Below are 5,678 nucleotides of genomic sequence, written 5' to 3'. Positions count from 1 at the left end.
GCTGTACATGCTCATACTTTTCATGTTCATACTTTTCAGTTGGCCAACATTTCTAAAAATCCTTTTTTTGTATTGGTCTTAAGTAATATTCAAATTTTTGGAGATACTGAATTTGGGATTTTCATTAGTTGTCAGTTGTAATTATCACAGTTAAATGAAATGAACATTTGAAATATATCAGTCTGTGTGTAATGAATGAATATAATATCCAAGTTTCACTTTTTGAATGGCATTACTGAAATAAATCAACTTTTTGATGATATTCTAATTATATGACCAGCACCTGTAGTTCAATGCACTGAGGGAAGCCCTGTAGCGTCATTTTTGAATGCTAAAGGTAGGTGTAGGATATTGAACAGAAAAGTCAGAGTAAGGAGGTGGTTGGGGCGGTTAAGTGGGCCAGAAACCGGATTTTCATGTATGTGGCCTAACCCTTACCAAGTAGTTCTGGTGCCTCAACCTAACCCAATTACAATGCATCACAACGTGCCGTTGCACAACGTTAACCACTAGCTTTATTTTGAAAGCCTAACCTCATGTTGCTTGTTTATTATTGTTTACTTGACCAGACGTTAACATTGATGTAGCGGCATCCTAGAGACAAAGTTCACAACTGAATATATTACATTACATTTATTCATTTAGCTTTATTCATGACGCTTTTACAATTGCTATACATGTCAGAGGTTGCACGCCTCTGGAGGAGTTAGGGGGTGTCTTGCTCAGGGACACAATGGTTTATGGGTCACAATGGGGGATTGAACCCGGGTCTCTCACACCAAAGGCATAGTCTCTTATTGGCCATTGCGCCATCACCACCCCTTTGAATAGAAGCAATAACTGGCAGTTGGGTGCACTTCCAAAGTTTAGATGGGCAGTAAATGCATCAGAAGTTTAGTGCTCTTTTTTGGGGATCTATTATCAGTGGAAACCACCCTAATATGCCCTACATGCATTTGTAGGGGACTTTCTCTGAATGTGCAGGATGTTTCTGCAGAATTCTGCATGTAGGCTCTCACGGGGATGCTTCTCCTATTTGTTGTAGTTCTGATGACTGAGTGGACCCCAAACTTCACTTCCATAGAGAACGATTGGCTTAATAACACTGTCAAATAAGTTACACCAGATTTTAATTGGGATACTTACATTACAGAGTTTCTGTTCAATTGCATCAACGAGCAATTGAACAAGCTTTTTCTTTTAGTGCATTCACTGCCATACAGAGTTTCCTGACACTGTGATAAGGTATAGGTCTTTGTGTGATCTAGGGTGGTGTTACCTAGAGCGAAATGATGTCTGTTTTCTTGGCATTTTTTTATTTTTTCTGAAAGATCATGATCTGAGTTTTTTTAGGGTTTATTGCCAGGGCTCAGTTCTGGCAGTATTGTTCCAGGAGGTCTAGCTGCTCCTGTAGTCCCTCTTTTGTGGGTGACAGCAGCACCAGGTCATCTGCATAAAACAGAGATTTGACTCTCATTTTGAGTTGCACTACATACTGTGCATACAAAGAGCATAACAAACATTGAGGCATCACAATATCAAAAAAGAGATATTATACTATGGCTTCATTCTCACCAAAGGCAGTAGGATATGTATGAATTATAATAAGGAAGGATAAGAAGGATAAACTGCAAAAAAAAAAGTAAAAAAAGAAAATGACAAAAATTAGGGCTGGGCATGTTAACGTGTTATTATCGCGTTAATGTATTAAATAATTAATGCCAACAATTGTTTTATCACATGTTAACGCAGTTTTTATTATTATTATTATTTTGAATGTCCGTTGCTCACTGGTTCTGAATACACATCCAGTCAAACCATGGGTCACAGGAGGGGGGGGGTTGATCAGCCTGAAAATCACCCACCCAAACAAGCAGCAGAGGGAGGCTTCGACAGACTACGCTGGATGCAGCGTGTGGGAGAAGTAGATAAACAAAAGCAAGACAAGAGATCAAATGCCACAGTGAAGTGGATAGCTACACACTGCATGCTGATCAGTATTGGGGAAGATGTCTTAGGAACGTTCTTAAAAACACAACGTAGTCGCGGGGTTGCTCTGTGCTCCTCAAGTGAACAGCTAAGCCCCTGGCAGGCGCTCTATGGACAGTGACCACGGCAACGGCTTCTCTGCGTTACACAGCTGTAACCTATTTAACTTAAGTTAAAATTATAGGCACATAACTTTACCTGACAGGCCTTCATCTAGTTTTGCAGGGATGCTCTGCCACGTGAATTCCGTCCTGTTGATGTCCTATTTAGTAAACAGTAATAGATTCTGGAAACTCCCAAACAGCGAGGATCAGTCTCTCTTCCAATGATTTGTGCTGTGCGTTGTGTACAAAAAGTTCAAGATAATTCAACTTTGGCGGGCATGTGCGTGAGGCAACCACTTTACCTCACTTGCTACTGACTGTTTCTGCTGCTCCCTGATAAAAGAAAAATGTTTCTGCTGATACCTTCTCAGAAAAAAAACTAGAAAACAGATTTATATCTGTTAACCTGTTGCTCAGAAGGTGCCTGTTATGATGTTATGATAGTGGCTGTGGACTCTGACAGTAACAAGCTAGATAAAAGGTAATGCCCTGGCAGTGGCAAATAGCTTTGGTTTTATATTTGATTACATTCAATTTTAGATGTTGAATTGTCTCATCTTCATTTTTTGAAAAATTCACATTTATCATCAGTATCCACAAACTGACAAATTTGTTGGGATAGATATTATGCACAGTTTGTAATGCATGTCTTTCAGTTTGCTGGGTATAACAAGTTTATATGGGAGAAGCCATGTTGTTTCCCAGCGAATACTCTAAAGCTTAGAGTTCCACAAAATATTCCCCAAGGGGTCCGGTAAATAATTTTGAATCGCAGGGAAGAGCCAGGTTTACACTGCTCTGTTTCTATGTATATATAATGTATATTGTGACATAAGTGAATCAAATCAAAGCAGCTTAATTATCTAATCGTGACTCCAAGGTAAGCTATATATCATATCAGCCTCTCAGTATCTGTGATTTGCTTTTTCCACAAATTCCATAAATAAATACTACCAAGTCATGAGTAGAGGAGAAATCTACATGAGTTTCCAGTATGCTAGATGAATGTTCAGAAAAATTTTCTGTCATGGTGGTGAGCGGCATATCCACAGTACCAGTTTTAAAACATGATCACACAGCAACAAAATGACAGAAACATTCTCAAGGTCTTGTAGAATATTTAGGAGTTGAGCCTTCATGTTCATTGTTCAGTCATTCAATGCTGTTTGATATCTTCATTCACACAACCAGTAGTATGTGAGATGAAACTAAACTCAATTCCATATCCCTAAAATCAACAAAAAGTCAGTTTGAAGGGACATTTTGGCAGCTTTCTATTGATTATTTTGCAAGTGAATTTAGGCGGAAAACATCAGGATGTGAAGTTATAAATTATCTATCTCTGTATCCAATCTCTGTTTGTGTCTGCCTCTGTCCCTCTGTAGCACAAAGGGATGGCAGGCTGAGCACTGATGAGTCAACCTTGATTCCCCGCCCGACAGAGACGCTCCATGTGCTGCGTAAGGAAGAATGTGGATCCTGAAAGTAAATTGAGAGCTGGAGGATAGAGTGGAAGGTCCATAATGAGGAGACAAACGCATAAAAAATATCCACACACACACACACACACACACACACACAGAAACACACATTGTGGTTGATGCTGTTCTTCAGCTTGCAATTTATATCAAACAATTAAACAGACTTGGTGAGCTGTGAGGCTTCATCATCTTTTCAAATTCTGGCTTGGAAGGTAGTGTCAGACACAGCAGTTTTAATTATCTTCCCACATTAGGATGACTCTCATATGATGTTGGTAAGCTGACTGTAGGTGGTTCTTCTCAAATATAATGAAAACATCAGCAATCCGTGTTGCTGATTGTTCTTCAAATATCATCTTTCCCATGAGATTCATAGGTTCATTTAGTAGACTGACAGCCAAATGTTTCTGTGTTCCCTCCACAATCACAACCTCACAAACAAACACAGATACAAAAATTCATAAAAACCTACACAAATAAACTGATTTGCAATGGACTCCCACCTGCTTCTAGCTCTTGGTTTTCTTTCCCACTATCCAGTGCAGAGAGCAGTCCGAGTTGGCAGAGAGAATGAAAGCCTGATCACCACTTCCCTTTCAAAGGAACTGATCAGTCTGGAAAATATTGAAGACTCTGCTAATGAAGCTGTGACAAGTCATTTATTCGTGTATTCATTGACCTGTTATTTCTCTGTCATTGTAATACTTTTCAGTAAAAAAATCTGTAAAAGTACATATTTCTTGTGCTCTGTGGCTGTTTAGATTCGTCTCTTTCTGGCTCTACAAAGTTTTCTATTAAGGGTTTTGTAACGGTTTATACTGTTACAATGTATACTTTACAAAATGACAACTGCTGTAAACATATGTAGAGGATATCTGTAGGGTGGTGAAGCTTGGCCTTTAAATGTGGATGAGTTCGGCCGTGGTGTTAGCATTTACTGAAGCACCATGTGAAACAGAGTGACAAAAGAACAACAGCTAACCCAACCCAACCACCCCTTAAATACCCTCCTACCACAAATTAAACTGGACCAAACTTCAGTGGAGGACAGATCTGAAAGCAACACAGAAAATTATATTCTATTATATTTATGTATTTTGAAATGTCACATGCCACCTGAATTCTGTGATCCTTTTACATAAATAAAACATTTCCAACCTAAATTAGTGCAGAAACTTTCACCAGAATGCAGGAGTGTTTAATGAGCAATATTTCCTGGGGGAGGTCCCCCACAAATGTTTAAATGACACTTTAAAATGTGTGTATTGTACATATTTGCAAATTGCACTGTATTTTTGAGGATATGGTTTTACATAACCCAAATGTAAAAATACACTTTTGTTGATAGTAAAATATTTGAGCATCATAGTACATATTTGTGGATTGTTTTCCAATAAAATCAGTCCAATCAAATTTGAGGATTTTCAGTCAGGATAGCAGCAGAGAGAGACGTGGAAGGTTTTGCATTGTATGTTCAATTATTACAGATTGCAGCCTTAATATATTGATATAATTTATCTTAGCTACATCTCACCACTGGTCCCTAGAACACTGGATCCTAAAAACACTGGATCCTAAAAACACCATTATGTGGTATTGTTGGGGTCAACACTCTATGGGTGTAGCATATTTTTGGTGAGCCACAGCCAAGAAAACTACAAGCTAGCAGCGGTAGCACTCTACTAAGACGATAGAAAGCGTATTAGAGGAGTTGGAGAAAAAGGAAGGTGATGAAGAACGTGTGTGTATGTACCTGAAAGGCCTAATCACATTCATGGAAGTGATGAGAGAGGTAAGCAGAGGGCCAAGCAACACTGCACCTGATCAAAGCCACCTTTTCACCCCCAAGCAGCAGGATTGCCCAGTATCATCTGAATTACCAGTTTCCATCCCCCAGCCACCATCTAACTGAGGAGGTAAGAACCAGCACCCCTCATCACACACATATGCCTGAAGTCATGCTCTGGAGGGAATTTAAGATCATGGGACAGATAGGGGAAAGAAGACAAGCTGTTCTACACCAGTCTAGTCCACCAGATTGAAGCAGTCTCCAGAAAACCCATAAAACCATCCTGAAGGGGCACTACAAGGAAGAAAGCACCTC

The 5,678-nt window shown here is 39.3% G+C and overlaps 1 long non-coding RNA gene across 1 annotated transcript in view; it reads left to right on the top strand.

Moving 5' to 3' along the window:
- LOC123973354 overlaps positions 1 to 4,306 on the top strand; it is a 10,186-nt gene extending 5,880 nt beyond the window's left edge. The window contains exon 3 of the long non-coding RNA XR_006825601.1: positions 3,479 to 4,306. This is a non-coding gene — a long non-coding RNA (uncharacterized LOC123973354). The remainder of the gene's footprint in view (positions 1 to 3,478) is intronic.
- Positions 4,307 to 5,678: the final 1,372 nt, after the last annotated feature.

The sequence above is a fragment of the Micropterus dolomieu genome, linkage group LG07 (assembly GCF_021292245.1).
Source record: "Micropterus dolomieu isolate WLL.071019.BEF.003 ecotype Adirondacks linkage group LG07, ASM2129224v1, whole genome shotgun sequence".
NCBI classification, from domain to species: Eukaryota; Metazoa; Chordata; class Actinopteri; order Centrarchiformes; family Centrarchidae; genus Micropterus; species Micropterus dolomieu.
This window is presented reverse-complemented; position numbering and strand designations above follow the sequence as displayed.